The sequence below is a fragment of the Rhinoderma darwinii genome, unplaced genomic scaffold (genome assembly GCF_050947455.1).
Source record: "Rhinoderma darwinii isolate aRhiDar2 unplaced genomic scaffold, aRhiDar2.hap1 Scaffold_717, whole genome shotgun sequence".
Classification (NCBI taxonomy): domain Eukaryota; kingdom Metazoa; phylum Chordata; class Amphibia; order Anura; family Rhinodermatidae; genus Rhinoderma; species Rhinoderma darwinii.
The window spans coordinates 1-18,918 of record NW_027464278.1 but is presented as its reverse complement, the minus strand read 5'-3'; the positions used below and the strand labels follow the sequence as shown (position 1 = coordinate 18,918).

The following is an 18,918-nucleotide window of genomic DNA, read 5'->3' as shown; positions in this document are numbered from 1 at the left end:
GACATATACGAGTCCTGTCATTATATAATCCGGCCGGTGTTATCCGCTATGATTCGTGGACATATACGAGTCCTGTCATTATATAATCCGGCCGGTGTTAGCAGCTATGATTCGTGGACATATACGAGTCCTGTCATTATATAAGACGGCCCATGTTATCCGCTGTGATTCGTGGACATATACGAGTCCTGTCATTATATAATCCGGCCGGTGTTATCCGCTATGATTCGTGGACATATACGTGTCCTATCATTATATAATCCGGCCGGTGTTAGCCGCTATGATTCGTGGACATATACGAGTCCTGTCATTATATAATCCGGCCGGTGTTAGCCGCTATGATTCGTGGAAATATACGATTCCTGTCATTATATAATCCGGCCCGTGTTAGCCGCTGTGATTCGTGGACATATACGAGTCCTGTCATTATATAAAATGGCCCGTGTTATCCGCTGTGATTCGTGGACATATACGAGTCCTGTCATTATATAATCCGGCCGGTGTTATCCGCTATGATTCGTGGACATATACGAGTCCTGTCATTATATAATCCGGCCGGTGTTAGCCGCTATGATTCGTGGACATATACGAGTCCTGTCATTATATAATCCGGCCCGTGTTAGCCGCTGTGATTCGTGGACATATACGAGTCCTGTCATTATATAAGATGGCCCATGTTATCCGCTGTGATTCGTGGATATATACGAGTCCTGTCATTATATAATCCGGCCGGTGTTATCCGCTATGATTCGTGGACATATACGTGTCCTATCATTATATAATCCGGCCGGTGTTAGCCGCTATGATTCGTGGACATATACGAGTCGTCATTATATAATCCGGCCGGTGTTAGCCGCTATGTTTCGTGGACATATACGAGTCCTGTCATTATATAATCCGGCCGGTGTTATCCGCTATGATTCGTGGACATATACGAGTCCTGTCATTATATAATCCGGCCGGTGTTAGCAGCTATGATTCGTGGACATATACGAGTCCTGTCATTATATAAGACGGCCCATGTTATCCGCTGTGATTCGTGGACATATACGAGTCCTGTCATTATATAATCCGGCCGGTGTTATCCGCTATGATTCGTGGACATATACGTGTCCTATCATTATATAATCCGGCCGGTGTTAGCCGCTATGATTCGTGGACATATACGAGTCCTGTCATTATATAATCCGGCCGGTGTTAGCCGCTATGATTCGTGGAAATATACGATTCCTGTCATTATATAATCCGGCCCGTGTTAGCCGCTGTGATTCGTGGACATATACGAGTCCTGTCATTATATAAAATGGCCCGTGTTATCCGCTGTGATTCGTGGACATATACGAGTCCTGTCATTATATAATCCGGCCGGTGTTATCCGCTATGATTCGTGGACATATACGAGTCCTGTCATTATATAATCCGGCCGGTGTTATCCGCTATGATTCGTGGACATATATGAGTCCTTTCATTATATAATCCGGCCGATGTTATCCGCTATGATTCCTGTACATATACGAGTCCTGTCATTATATAATCCGGCCGGTGTTATCCGCTGTGATTCGTGGACATATACGAGTCCTGTCATTATATAATCCGGCCGGTGTTATCCGCTATGATTCGTGGACATATACGAGTCCTATCATTATATAATCCGGCCGATGTTATCCGCTATGATTCCTGTACATATACGAGTCCTGTCATTATATAATCCGGCCGGTGTTATCCGCTGTGATTCGTGGACATATACGAGTCCTGTCATTATATAATCCGGCCGGTGTTATCCGCTATGATTCGTGGACATATACGTGTCCTATCATTATATAATCCGGCCGGTGTTATCCGCTATGATTCGTGGACATATACGAGTCCTGTCATTATATAATCCGGCCGGTGTTAGCCGCTATGATTCGTGGACATATACGAGTCCTGTCATTATATAATCCGGCCGGTGTTATCCGCTATGACTCGTGGACATATACGAGTCCTGTCATTATATAATCCGGCCGGTGTTAGCCGCTATGATTCGTGGACATATACGAGTCCTGTCATTATCTAATCCGGCCCGTGTTAGCCGCTATGATTTGTGGACATATACGAGTCCTGTCATTATATAAGACGGCCCGTGTTATCCGCTGTGATTCGTGGACATATACGAGTCCTGTCATTATATAATCCGGCCGGTGTTATCCGCTATGATTCGTGGACATATACGAGTCCTGTCATTATATAATCCGGCCGGTGTTAGCCGCTATGATTCGTGGACATATACGAGTCCTGTCATTATATCATCCGGCCGATGTTATCCGCTATGATTCGTGGACATATACGTGTCCTATCATTATATAATCCGGCCGGTGTTAGCCGCTATGATTCGAGGACATATACGAGTCATGTCATTATATAATCCGGCCGGTGTTAGCCGCTATGATTCGTGGACATATACGAGTCCTGTCATTATATAATCCGGCCCGTGTTAGCCGCTGTGATTCGTGGACATATACGAGAACTGTCATTATATAAGACGGCCCGTGTTATCCGCTGTGATTCGTGGACATATACGAGTCCTGTCATTATATAATCCGGCCGTTGTTATCCGCTATGATTCGTGGACATATACGTGTCCTATCATTATATAATCCGGCCGGTGTTAGCCGCTATGATTCGTGGACATATACGAGTCCTGTCATTATATAATCCGGCCTGTGTTATCCGCTGTGATTCGTGGACATATACGAGTCCTGTCATTATATAATCCGGCCGGTGTTATCCGCTATGATGCGTGGACATATACGAGTCCTGTCATTATATAATACGGCCGGTGTTAGCCGCTGTGATTCGTGGACATATACGAGTCCTGTCATTATATAATCCGGCCGGTGTTATCCGCTATGATGCGTGGACATATACGAGTCTTGTCATTATATAATACGGCCGGTGTTAGCCGCTGTGATTCGTGGACATATACGACTCCTGTCATTATATAATCCGGCCTGTGTTATCCGCTGTGATTCGTGGACATATACGAGTCCTGTCATTATATAATCCGGCCGGTGTTATCCGCTATGATGCGTGGACATATACGAGTCCTGTCATTATATAATACGGCCGGTGTTAGCCGCTGTGTTTCGTGGACATATACGAGTCCTGTCATTATATAATCCGGCCGGTGTTATCCGCTATGATACGAGTCCTGTCATTATATAATCCGGCCGGTGTTATCCGCTATGATTCGTGGACATATACGTGTCCTATCATTATATAATCCGGCCGGTATTAGCCGCTATGATTCGTGGACATATACGAGTCCTGTTATTATATAATCCGGCCGGTGTTAGCCGCTATGATTCGTGGACATATACGAGTCCTTTCATTATATAATCCGGCCCGTGTTAGCCGCTGTGATTCGTGGACATATAAGAGTCCTGTCATTATATAATCCGGCCGGTGTTAGCCGCTATGATTCGTGAAACATATACGAGTCCTGTCATTATATAATCCGGCCGGTGTTATCCGCTATGATTCGTGGACATATACGTGTCCTATCATTATATAATCCGGCCGGTATTAGCCGCTATGATTCGTGGACATATACGAGTCCTGTTATTATATAATCCGGCCGGTGTTAGCCGCTATGATTCGTGGACATATACGAGTCCTTTCATTATATAATCCGGCCCGTGTTAGCCGCTGTGATTCGTGGACATATAAGAGTCCTGTCATTATATAAGACGGCCCGTGTTATCCGCTGTGATTCGTGGACATATACGAGTCCTGTCATTATATAATCCGGCCGGTGTTATCCGCTATGATTCGTGGACATATACTTGTCCTATCATTACATAATCCGGCCGGTGTTAGCCGCTATGATTCGTGGACATATACGAGTCCTGTCATTATATAATCCGGCCTGTGTTATCCGCTGTGATTCGTGGACATATACGAGTCCTGTCATTATATAATCCGGCCAGTGTTATCCGCTATGATGCGTGGACATATACGAGTCCTGTCATTATATAATACGGCCGGTGTTAGCCGCTGTGATTCGTGGACATATACGAGTCCTGTCATTATATAATCCGGCCCGTGTTAGGCGCTAAGATTCGTGGACATATACGAGTCCTGTCATTATATAAGACAGCCCGTGTTATCCGCTGTGATTCGTGGACATATACGAGTCCTGTCATTATATAATCCGGCCGGTGTTATCCGCTATGATTCGTGGACATATACGTGTCCTATCATTATATAATCCGGCCGGTGTTAGCCGCTATGATTCGTGGACATATACGAGTCCTGTCATTATATAATCCGGCCGGTGTTAGCCGCTATGATTCGTGGACATATACGAGTCCTGTCATTATATAATCCGGCCCGTGTTAGCCGCTGTGATTCGTGGACATATACGAGTCCTGTCATTATATAAGATGGCCGGTGTTATCCGCTGTGATTCGTGGACATATACGAGTCCTGTCATTATATAATCCGGCCGGTGTTATCCGCTATGATTCGTGGACATATACGTGTCCTATCATTATATAATCCGGCCGGTGTTAGCCGCTATGATTCGTGGACATATACGAGTCCTGTCATTATATAATCCGGCCGGTGTTAGCCGCTATGATTCGTGGACATATACGAGTCCTGTCATTATATAATCCGGCCGGTGTTATCCGCTATGATTCGTGGACATATACGAGTCCTGTCATTATATAATCCGGCCGGTGTTAGCAGCTATGATTCGTGGACATATACGAGTCCTGTCATTATATAAGACGGCCCGTGTTATCCGCTGTGATTCTTGGACATATACGAGTCCTGTCATTATATAATCCGGCCGGTGTTATCCGCTATGATTCGTGGACATATACGTGTCCTATCATTATATAATCCGGCCGGTGTTAGCCGCTATGATTCGTGGACATATACGAGTCCTGTCATTATATAATCCGGCCTGTATTATCCGCTGTGATTCGTGGACATATACGAGTCCTGTCATTATATAATCCGGCCGGTGTTATCCGCTATGATGCGTGGACATATACGAGTCCTGTCATTATATAATACGGCCGGTGTTAGCCGCTGTGATTCGTGGACATATACGAGTCCTGTCATTATATAATCCGGCCTGTGTTATCCGCTGTGATTCGTGGACATATACGAGTCCTGTCATTATATAATCCGGCCGGTGTTATCCGCTATGATGCGTGGACATATACGAGTCCTGTCATTATATAATACGGCCGGTGTTAGCCGCTGTGATTCGTGGACATATACGAGTCCTGTCATTATATAATCTGGCCGGTGTTATCCGCTATGATACGAGTCCTGTCATTATATAATCCGGCCGGTGTTATCCGCTATGATTCGTGGACATATACGTGTCCTATCATTATATAATCCGGCCGGTGTTAGCCGCTATGATTCGTGGACATATACGAGTCCTGTCATTATATAATCCGGCCGGTGTTAGCCGCTATGATTCGTGAAACATATACGAGTCCTGTCATTATATAATCCGGCCGGTGTTAGCCGCTATGATTCGTGGACATATACGAGTCCTGTCATTATATAATCCGGCCCGTGTTAGCCGCTGTGATTCGTGGACATATACGAGTCCTGTCATTATATAAGACGGCCCGTGTTATCCGCTGTGATTCGTGGACATATACGAGTCCTGTCATTATATAATCCGGCCGGTGTTATCCGCTATGATTCGTGGACATATACGTGTCCCATCATTATATAATCCGGCCGGTGTTATCCGCTGTGATTCGTGGACATATACGAGTCCTGTCATTATATAATCCGGCCGGTGTTAGCCGCTATGATTCGTGGACATATACGAGTCCTTTCATTATATAATCCGGCCTGTGTTATCCGCTGTGATTCGTGGACATGTACGAATCCTGTCATTATATAATCCGGCCGGTGTTATCCGCTATGATGCATGGACATATACGAGTCCTGTCATTATATAATACGGCCGGTGTTAGCCGCTGTGATTCATGGACATATACGAGTCCTGTCATTATATAATCCGGCCTGTGTTATCCGCTGTGATTCGTGGACATATACGAGTCCTGTCATTATATAATCCGGCCGGTGTTATCCGCTATGATGCGTGGACATATACGAGTCCTGTCATTATATAATACGGCCGGTGTTAGCCGCTGTGATTCGTGGACATATACGAGTCCTGTCATTATATAATCCGGCCGGTGTTATCCGCTGTGATGCGCGGACATATACGAGTCCAGTCATTATATAATCTGGCCGGTGTTAGCCGCTGTGATTCGTGGACATAAACGATTCCTGTCATTATATAATCCGGCCGGTGTTATCCGCTATGATTCGTGGACATATACGAGTCCTGTGATCATATAATCCGGCCGGTGTCAGCCGCTGTGATGCGTGGACATATACGAGTCCTGTCATTATATAATCCGGCCGGTGTTCGCCGCTGTGATTTGTGGACATATACGAGTCCTGTCATTATATAATCCGGCCGGTGTTAGCCGCTATGATTCGTGGACATATTCGAGTCCTGTCATTATATAATCCGGCCCGTGTTAGCCGCTGTGATTCGTGGACATATACGAGTCCTGTCATTATATAAGACGGCCCGTGTTATCCGCTGTGATTCGTGGACATATACGAGTCCTGTCATTATATAATCTGGCCGGTGTTATCCGCTATGATTCGTGGACATATACGTGTCCTATCATTATATAATCCGGCCGGTGTTAGCCGCTATGATTCGTGGACATATACGAGTCCTGTCATTATATAATCTGGCCGGTGTTATCCGCTATGATTCGTGGACATATACGTGTCCTATCATTATATAATCCGGCCGGTGTTAGCCGCTATGATTCGTGGACATATACGAGTCCTGTCATTATATAATCCGGCCGGTGTTAGCCGCTATGATTCGTGGACATATACGAGTCCTGTCATTATATAATCCGGCCGGTGTTATCCGTTATGATTCGTGGACATATACGAGTCCTGTCATTATATAATCCGGCCTGAGTTATCCGCTGTGATTCGTGGGCATATACGAGTCCTGTCATTATATAATCTGGCCGGTGTTAGCCGCTGTGATTCGTGGACATAAACGATTCCTGTCATTATATAATCCAGCCGGTGTTATCCGCTATGATTCGTGGACATATACGAGTCCTGTCATCATATAATCCAGCCGGTGTCAGCCGCTGTGATGCGTGGACATATACGAGTCCTGTCATTATATAATCCGGCCGGTGTTCGCCGCTGTGATTTGCGGACATATACGAGTCCTGTCATTATATTCCGGCCGGTGTTATCCGCTATGATACGAGTCCTGTCATTATATAATCCGGCCGGTGTCAGCCGCTGTGATGCGTGGACATATACGAGTCGTCATTATATAATCCGGCCGGTGTTCGCCGCTGTGATTCGTGGACATATACGAGTCCTGTCATTATATAATCCGGCCGGTGTTATCCGCTATGATGCCTGGACATATACGAGTCCTGTCATTATATAATCCGGCTGGTGTTATCCGCTATGATTTGTGGACATATATATACGAGTCCTGACATTATATAATCCGGCCGGTGTTATCCGCTATGATTCGTTGACATATACGAGTCCTGTCATTATATAATCCGTCCGGTGTTATCCGCTATGATTCGTGGACATATACGAGTCCTGTCTTTATATAATCCGGCCGGTGTTATCCGTTATGATTCGTGGGCATATACGAGTCCTGTCATTATATAATCCGGCCGGTGTTATCCGCTATGATTCGTGGGCATATACGAGTCCTGTCATTATATAATCCGGCCGTTGTTATCCGCTATGATGCCTGGACATATACGAGTCCTGTCATTATATAATCCGGCCGGTGTTAGCCGCTATGATTCGTGGACATATACGAGTCCTGTCATTATATAATCCGGCCGGTGTTAGCCGCTATGATTTGTGGACATATACGAGTCCTGTCATTATATAATCCGGCCGGTGTTATCCGCTATGATGCCTGGACATATACGAGTCCTGTCATTATATAATTCGGCCGGTGTTAGCCGTTGTGATGCGTGGACATATTCGAGTCCTGTCATTATATAATCCGGCCGGTGTTAGCCGCTGTGATTCGTGGACATATACGAGTCCTGTCATGATTTCATATTATTGTTTATTATATGAATATTAGTCCCTTGGCGGCATGTTACGTATATGGACGCGACAGCCAAGAGGAAATATAAAGCGGGCTGACGGGCTTTACACGGAGCGGGCGTTGGCTGTATATTACAGTTGAAACCTCAATGCAACAGGCGGAATCGGAGAATACTCCATTTAACCACTTAGATGCCGCGGTCAATAGTGACTGCAGCATCTAAGCCTTTAGAAAGAGGAAAGCGGCCCCCTCCGACAGCACGTCAGCCTGCCCATGACGCCATCACGGGGTGCCGATAGTTGTCATGGCAGCCTGGAGGCCTAATGAACATTTCTGAGATTTCTTCTTCCCCACTAGAAGACTGCAGTGAATTACACTGATAGATTGGGACAAGTTTCTGGGACTTCACACATCTCATTCATTCTTTCTTTTGTCAGGCATTGGTAGTTGGGCTGCCCCGATGGAAAAGACATCTGTTTCTTCCGCATGGAGCAGTGCAGAGGACCTGAGGATTGTGGAGGTGAGTAACAGTTATATAGTGAGAAGAACAAAAACCCTAAATCTCCACGTAGTGGACGCCCCTTTATTTACAGTCCTGGATATAGAAAGTCAATTACACAGATCTCTGCACTGTCCAGTGATATATATTATACATAGGTATTAGGTCACCCCTGTACTGTCCACCCCCCCCCCATATGTAATAGTATTTATATCTCTGCACTGTCCAGTGATATATATTATACATAGGTATTTGGTCACCCCTGAACTGTCGCCCCCCCATATGTAATAGTATTTAGATCTCTGTACTGTCCAGTGATATATATTATACATAGTTATTAGGTCACCCCTGAACTGTCGCCCCCCCCCATATGTAATAGCATTTATATCTCTGTACTGTCCAGTGATATATATTATACATAGTTATTAGGTCACCCCTGAACTGTCACCCCCCCCCCATATGTAATAGTATTTAGATCTCTGTACTGTCCAGTGATATATATTATACATAGGTATTAGGTTACCCCTGAACTGTCCACCCCCCCCATATGTAATAGTATTTATATCTCTGTACTGTCCAGTGATATATATTATACATAGTTATTAGGTCACCCCTGAACTGTCACCCCCCCCATATGTAATAGTATTTAGATCTCTGTACTGTCCAGTGATATATATTATACATAGTTATTAGGTCACCCCTGAACTGTCACCCCCCCCCCATATGTAATAGTATTTAGATCTCTGCACTGTCCAGTGATATATATTATACATAGGTATTAGGTCACCCCTAATACCAGGCATGTTGTTCACTTGAAGAACAACAAAACCCTGAGACAGGTACGATCCCTCAAACTATAAGGAAACGATCCTCTAAATTTCCTCCATTTTCGATATGTCCACCAATCGACTTATTTGTGAAATTGGTGGCCCGGGATTTCGAGAGAATATCCACGGGTATTAAGTGTGACAATTTAACCTGCGCTGAACGGATGAGTCTAAAGAGATTGAAAAATCTCGAGGATACTGTAATTAAACCCGCAGATAAGGGGGGCAATATAGTGATGTGGCCTAGGGCCATGTACGAACGAGAAGTGTATCGGCAACTGAGAAACACGACCTGCTACAAAAAGCTGACCTTTAATCCTCTCTCTTCTTTCAGTGGTCTACTTGATGATATATTAAAAGAAGCTCAAAATGAGGGTACCATCTCTGCGGCCCTTACTGAATGTCTCATGGTACAGGATCCCACAGTAGCAAGCTTATACTTACTACCCAAGATACATAAAGACCCCAAATTACCACCAGGGCGTCCCATCATATCTGGAAGAGGCAACCTATGTGACAATATAAGTAAGTATATTGATGCTACACTGAAGCCCATGGTTAAGACCTTACCATCATACCTCAGAGACTCCTCAGACCTCCTCAAAAGACTGGAAGGGATCCAATTAGAACCTAATATGTTGCTTGCTACGTGTGACGTAGAATCCTTATATACCAACATCCGACATCAGGATGGTCTCCAGGCAGTGTCATACTTTATGGGGATGACTGATAGTAATCCACCCATGTACCAATTCATTCTCACCCTCCTAGAATTTGTGCTCACGCACAACTTTTTCACTTTCAACGGATCCTTCTACCTACAGCTCCAGGGCACGGCAATGGGGGCGGCTTGTGCACCTTCATATGCCAACCTGTTCCTGGGGCTGTGGGAGAGGGATCTGTTTCTATCTGACCGGATATCATCAATGGACAAGGTGGTCCTTTGTACCCGGTTCATTGATGATATCTTCATCATCTGGCATGGCACCAGTGATGAATTTGCTGGTTTCATGACAAATCTTAACATCAATGACCTCAATATTCACCTGACTTGGAAAACCAGTGAAACAGTGATTGATTTTCTAGACGTACTTATTAGACGAGACACTGACGGTTATATCAGGACAGATATACATAAAAAGGATACGTCAGTTAATTCTTATCTTCATGCCTCATCTTCACACCCGAGCCATCTGATCCGTGCTATTCCCATCGGTCAGTTTTTGAGGATTAAAAGGCTATGTTCATCTAATGATGACTTTGAGATCCAGGCAAATAATCTGAAACAACGTTTTCTCGACAGGGGATACAACAGAAGATGTATAAATAAGGCATATGAGAGGGCAAGACGCTCTACACGAACCCAACTTCTTCACCCCATTACCAAGAGAAATGTGGACTCGACAATCAGGTATGTCACTACCTATCATGACAGATAGGGGCAGATGAGGAAATGTCTGGCCAAACACTGGTCTATATTACAAACTGACACTACCTTATCTAAAATTCTCCCTGTAAAACCTGCGGTAGCATCGAGAAGAGCAAGGAATCTACGTGATACCCTTGTCCACAGTTACCACCAACCCCAAAGCATAAAACCAATCTTTGGAGCGACAAAACCTAAATGGGGCTGCTGCCCTTGCGGTAGATGTATAGCCTGCCCAAATGTGGCTAGGAGCGATGAATTTGTAGATTCGACTGGCCAGATGACATACAAAATCACTTGGCCAATCAACTGTGGTACCAAAGGAGTGATCTATTAGGCATGGTGCCCATGCCCAAAGATTTATATTGGTCTTACCAGCAGAGAGCTCAAAATCAGAACTAGGGAACACGTGAACAGCATAGAGGCAGCGAGGGGCACTGCTCCAGAAAACATTGAGTTGTTAAAAACTCTTCCGAGGCACTTTTTCACATACCATGGATGTGAATCCAGAGCCCTCAAAGTCAAAGGCATTGATTGTGTAAAGACTGATTTGAGAGGTGGGTCAGTAATGAAAAAACTGTCAAAATTGGAATCCAGATGGATCTGGAAATTAAAGACAGTACAACCAAATGGCTTGAATGAGAATTTGGGATTTGCAGCATTTTTATAGAGGTGTCGGGATCTCTCATGGTGTCAGTTTTAATTGTTTAGCAATGATCAAATCACTGTCGTTTCTAAACTTTTATGTTTCTAATTTTTATTTTTAATGTTACAGATGATCGTTTATGAACTTGCTGTGATCTAACATGTAATGACCTTCTGAGACCATAACTACTTCCTCATTTGATTTTTAAACAGTTCATCCCAGGGGATTCACCTAACTATCTTAAAACAATGGATATGTAGAAAACTATGGGAATACAATACTAAAATGTAGACATTTAGAGTTATATATGTAGCGCAACTGTGCATAATTGGTTATAAACATTACTATCCAGTAAGAACAGTGATTATTCAAGTGTGTTTCTCACACTACTTTACTATATCATACAACGAGAAAAAATTCTTATCAATTTTTCCACTTTATTGTTATTCTCACATCACTTGAATATACATACACACACACACATACACACACACACACACACACACACACACATACACACACACACACACACACACACACACACACACACACACACACACACACACACACACACATTCATTATTCACCTCACCTTATTTTTCCCAGCTCTTCACATACCCACACACACATATTGCAGACTTTTATATTTATATTTATTTTATTTTTACACTCACCTACATATCTTGATGTTTTAGTTTAATTATGTACTTACTGTTCACTTTTTAGTCACTGTAATTTATTATTAGCAACATGCACTTTCACATCACATTGACCATTGGCGCATTTATAAGTGCCATCATCAATATGCATCATACACTCTTTCACGTTCTTATGTGGGTGATTGTATGATCATCAGATCTAGATTAATGTATAGTTTATAAATACATATACACTATATATATTTGATGTTTTTTTAATATTGTATACACCCCGCTTTTTATCATCACAATATTATTGTCACTATTATATCTTAATCACCGTTATAACTTTTTAGTACGGGTATCTCCTGTTATTAAAACTTGCATATAGATTGTTATACATTTATGTATACTTGCAATGTCTGTGTATATTGAATGCATATGTAATGTATGAATTCTGGTACTTTTGTATATGTGAGTGTAGGGGAACATATGTGTGTATATATTGTATCATGTGTACCTTTAATATACATAAATGTTGTTACAGTTGTAATGGTACTTAACTATTACTTTTTATTTAGCTTTATATATACTCTTTGACTTGTGTATGTGTATGTATATGCGTATATAGATATGTGTTCTTATGTATATGTTCGGTTATGGTTCATATGCCTTCTTATCATAATTTGTATTAACATTTTTTTATTCAAACCAAACTGCAGTAGTACAATCATGTGAATTTATTTTGATTGCATTTGTCTATGTTTGATTTGCAAATATATGTAAACCCCTTTTTTTTGATATGGACACATGTGTATACATGTAACTCATACCATATATATTATATTATGTAATTGCTGTAGGGAAAGTAGTAGGAACAGCCAAATAAGAACTAATTGTGACTAATTTAATATGTACATTTATTTCATCATCATTTTTTTGTCACTCTTTTATTCCTTTATTTTATTATTCCAAAACGCTATACATAATTTAAAATCATTTAAACATTTATTCTGGTTCTTGCGTAATCTGCACATGAGTATAACTCAATTCAATATATATATACATACGTTTTTCTTCTTTTCTTCATAATCCACGGTGTTCCATCTTCTGTCTACTGCGCACGCGCGGCCTGTCAGTCCGGGTCTTTGCTGCCTCGGCCGGAGCAGTATGGGGGCGTGTCTCCCGTCTCCCGGGGTCTGGGTCCGTGCTTGGGAGGCTGACATGCCGGAACTTCTGTTCGGCTGCCTGTGTCCCTGGCCGGACTGGGCTGCGGGACACGTGACTCTCGCCTCGTTTCCGGTCCCGGCGGCCGACACACCGGACTGATGGATTACAATACATTGTACAATGATTGTCAGCAGCTTCAGCTGCCCCCTGATGCTCTGATTTGCCCCTGACTGTTTAAAAGGATGTCTCTTCACTTTCTGACACCACCCCCAGACGAAGGCTCGAGGGCCGAAACGCGCGTCGGGGTTGGTGCCAGACAGTGCTGTGTGTGACATGGGTAAGACGTCCTACTTCATTTTTTGAGCTCTCAATTGATTGCTTTTGCTGTTACCTCCATGCATATATCTAGTGTTATCTATATGTATGTGAGTGGATTGTTGTTGCACTTTAACTCCTGCATCTGGTTGTGACTGACATACACCGGTTGGTGTAGTCTTCACCCATTATACCAGTTGCAGGACTTTGTGCATTATAACTACATTTCACATATATTTATTTATTTATTTATTTATTCATCCATTCAATCATGTATGAAGTGGGAATTGTCATTGTTTCCTTTTGTTTGTCACTTTGTTATTTAATGCATTCAACTCTAACATCGTATATATTACTGTCTGCCATCCTTTCCATACTGTGGCTATCATCTTTAAACTTTTTAATGTTCTTCTTTGTCATGTGTTTAATAAAATTTGTTATATTTCAACAACCTTGGTGTGTCGGACTCCGTTTCTCTGTTTACAATTCATTTAGTGGGTATCTCCACCGATACCATCATGCTCACTCAGGGCTTGTAAGTCCCGCCCCCCTTCTTGTTGTCCCTCTAATTATCCTACATGTATACAAAAGACATTTATCTTATTAACGATTTATTTTTGGGATTTGGGCCTGGCTGGCGCTGCTCCTTTGGTGCTCTCCATATAGGTTTAGTATTTAGATCTCTGTACTGTCCAGTGATATATATTATACATAGTTATTAGGTCACCCCTGAACTGTCGCCCCCCCCATATGTAATAGTATTTAGATCTCTGCACTGTCCAGTGATATATATTATACATAGTTATTAGGTCACCCCTGAACTGTCGCCCCCCCATATGTAATAGTATTTAGATCTCTGCACTGTCCAGTGATATATATTATACATAGTTATTAGGTCACCCCTGAACTGTCACCCCCCCCCCATATGTAATAGTATTTAGATCTCTGCACTGTCCAGTGATATATATTATACATAGTTATTAGGTCACCCCTGAACTGTCGCCCCCCCCATATGTAATAGTATTTAGATCTCTGCACTGTCCAGTGATATATATTATACATAGTTATTAGGTCACCCCTGAACTGTCGCCCCCCCCATATGTAATAGTATTTAGATCTCTGCACTGTCCAGTGATATATATTATACATAGTTATTAGGTCACCCCTGAACTGTCACCCCCCCCATATGTAATAGTATTTAGATCTCTGCACTGTCCAGTGATATATATTATACATAGTTATTAGGTCACCCCTGAACTGTCTCCCCCCCCATATGTAATAGTATTTAGATCTCTGCACTGTCCAGTGATATATATTATACATAGGTATTAGGTCACCCCTGAACTGTCGCCCCCCCCCCCCATATGTAATAGTATTTATATCTCTGTACTGTCCAGTGATATATATTATACATAGGTATTAGGTCACCCCTGAACTGTCCACCCCCCCATATGTAATAGTATTTATATCTCTGTACTGTCCAGTGATATATATTATACATAGTTATTAGGTCACCCCTGAACTGTCGCCCCCCCATATGTAATAGTATTTAGATCTCTGCACTGTCCAGTGATATATATTATACATAGTTATTAGGTCACCCCTGAACTGTCACCCCCCCCCCATATGTAATAGTATTTAGATCTCTGCACTGTCCAGTGATATATATTATACATAGTTATTAGGTCACCCCTGAACTGTCTCCCCCCCCTCCATATGTAATAGTATTTAGATCTCTGCACTGTCCAGTGATATATATTATACATAGGTATTAGGTCACCCCTGAACTGTCGCCCCCCCCCCCCATATGTAATAGTATTTATATCTCTGTACTGTCCAGTGATATATATTATACATAGGTATTAGGTCACCCCTGAACTGTCCACCCCCCCATATGTAATAGTATTTAGATCTCTGCACTGTCCAGTGATATATATTATACATAGGTATTAGGTCACCCCTGAACTGTCGCCCCCCCCCCATATGTAATAGTATTTATATCTCTGTACTGTCCAGTGATATATATTATACATAGGTATTAGGTCACCCTGAACTGTCCACCCCCCCATATGTAATAGTATTTATATCTCTGTACTGTCCAGTGATATATATATTATACATAGTTATTAGGTCACCCCTGAACTGTCGCCCCCCCCCCATATGTAATAGTATTTATATCTCTGTACTGTCCAGTGATATATATTATACATAGTTATTAGGTCAACCCTGAACAGTCACCCCCCCCATATGTAATAGTATTTATATCTCTGCACTGTCCAGTGATATATATTATACATAGGTATTAGGTCACCCCTGAACTGTCACTCCCCCCCCCATATGTAATAGTATTTAGATCTCTGCACTGTCCAGTGATATATATTATACATAGTTATTAGGTCAACCCTGAACAGTCACCCCCCCCCATATGTAATAGTATTTATATCTCTGCACTGTCCAGTGATATATATTATACATAGTTATTAGGTCACCCCTGAACTGTCACCCCCCCCCATATGTAATAGTATTTAGATCTCTGTACTGTCCAGTGATATATATCATACATAGTTATTAGGTCACCCCTGATCTGTCCACCCCCCCCCCCATATGTAATAGTATTTATATCTCTGCACTGTCCAGTGATATATATTATACATAGTTATTAGGTCACCCCTGAACTGTCCACCACCGGCATATGTAATAGTATTTATATCTCTGCACTGTCCAGTGATATATATTATACATAGGTATTAGGTCACCCCTGAACTGTCGCCCCCCCATATGTAATAGTATTTAGATCTCTGCACTGTCCAGTGATATATATTATACATAGTTATTAGGTCACCCCTGAACTGTCACCCCCCCCCCATATGTAATAGTATTTAGATCTCTGCACTGTCCAGTGATATATATTATACATAGTTATTAGGTCACCCCTGAACTGTCTCCCCCCCCCCCATATGTAATAGTATTTAGATCTCTGCACTGTCCAGTGATATATATTATACATAGGTATTAGGTCACCCCTGAACTGTCGCCCCCCCCCCCATATGTAATAGTATTTATATCTCTGTACTGTCCAGTGATATATATTATACATAGGTATTAGGTCACCCCTGAACTGTCCACCCCCCCCCATATGTAATAGTATTTATATCTCTGTACTGTCCAGTGATATATATTATACATAGTTATTAGGTCACCCCTGAACTGTCGCCCCCCCCCCATATGTAATAGTATTTATATCTCTGTACTGTCCAGTGATATATATTATACATAGTTATTAGGTCAACCCTGAACAGTCACCCCCCCCCCCATATGTAATAGTATTTATATCTCTGCACTGTCCAGTGATATATATTATACATAGGTATTAGGTCACCCCTGAACTGTCACTCCCCCCCCATATGTAATAGTATTTAGATCTCTGCACTGTCCAGTGATATATATTATACATAGTTATTAGGTCAACCCTGAACAGTCACCCCCCCCATATGTAATAGTATCTATATCTCTGCACTGTCCAGTGATATATATTATACATAGTTATTAGGTCACCCCTGAACTGTCGCCCCCCCCCCATATGTAATAGTATTTAGATCTCTGTACTGTCCAGTGATATATATCATACATAGTTATTAGGTCACCCCTGAACTGTCCACCCCCCCCCCCATATGTAATAGTATTTATATCTCTGCACTGTCCAGTGATATATATTATACATAGTTATTAGGTCACCCCTGAACTGTCCACCACCCGCATATGTAATAGTATTTATATCTCTGCACTGTCCAGTGATATATATTATACATAGGTATTAGGTCACCCCTGAACTGTCGCCCCCCCATATGTAATAGTATTTATATCTCTGCACTGTCCAGTGATATATATTATACATAGTTATTAGGTCACCCCTGAACTGTCGCCCCCCCCATATGTAATAGTATTTTGATCTCTGCACTGTCCAGTGATATATATTATACATAGTTATTAGGTCACCCCTGAACTGTCTCCCCCCCCCCATATGTAATAGTATTTATATCTCTGTACTGTCCAGTGATATATATTATACATAGGTATTAGGTCACCCCTGAACTGTCGCCCCCCCCCCCCATATGTAATAGTATTTATATATCTGTACTGTCCAGTGATATATATTATACATAGGTATTAGGTTACCCCTGAACTGTCCACCCCCCCATATGCAATAGTATTTATATCTCTGTACTGTCCAGTGATATATATTATACATAGTTATTAGGTCACACCTGAACTGTCGCCCCCCCCCATATGTAATAGTATTTATATCTCTGCACTGTCCAGTGATATATATTATACATAGGTATTAGGTCACCCCTGAACTGTCGCCCCCCCCCCATATGTAATAGTATTTATATCTCTGCACTGTCCAGTGATATATATTATACATAGTTATTAGGTCACCCCCTGAACTGTCCCCCCCCATATGTAATAGTATTTATATAACTGCACTGTCCAGTGATATATATTATACATAGTTATTAGGTCACCCCTGAACTGTCGCCCCCCATATGTAATAGTATTTATATCTCTGCACTGTCCAGTGATATATATTATACATAGTTATTAGGTCACCCCTGAACTGTCACCCCCCCCATATGTAATAGTATCTATATCTCTGCACTGTCCAGTGATATATATTATACATAGTTATTAGGTCACCCCTGAACTGTCGCCCCCCCCCCCCCCATATGTAATAGTATTTATATCTCTGCACTGTCCTGTGATATATATTATACATAGGTATTAGGTCACCCCTGAACTGTCCACCCCCCCATATGTAATAGTATTTATATCTCTGTACTGTCCAGTGATATATATTATACATAGTTATTAGGTCACCCCTGAACTGTCGCCCCCCCCCCATATGTAATAGTATTTATATCTCTGTACTGTCCAGTGATATATATTATACATAGGTATTAGGTCACCCCTGAACTGTCACCCCCCCATATGTAATAGTATTTTGATCTCTGCACTGTCCAGTGATATATATTATACATAGTTATTAGGTCACCCCTGAACTGTCGCCCCCCCCCCATATGTAATAGTATTTATATCTCTGTACTGTCCAGTGATATATATTATACATAGGTATTAGGTTACCCCTGAACTGTCCACCCCCCCATATGTAATAGTATTTATATCTCTGTACTGTCCAGTGATATATATTATACATAGTTATTAGGTCACCCCTGAA

At 42.2% G+C, this 18,918-nt stretch overlaps 1 long non-coding RNA gene across 1 annotated transcript in view; it reads left to right on the top strand.

Moving 5' to 3' along the window:
- Positions 1-11,775, top strand: part of LOC142729277 (uncharacterized) — a 30,034-nt gene extending 18,259 nt beyond the window's left edge. The window contains exons 3-6 of the long non-coding RNA XR_012878109.1: positions 8,599-8,681; positions 9,822-10,012; positions 10,791-10,898; positions 11,689-11,775. This is a non-coding gene — a long non-coding RNA (uncharacterized LOC142729277). The remainder of the gene's footprint in view (positions 1-8,598; positions 8,682-9,821; positions 10,013-10,790; positions 10,899-11,688) is intronic.
- The last annotated feature ends 7,143 nt before the right edge of the window (positions 11,776-18,918 follow it).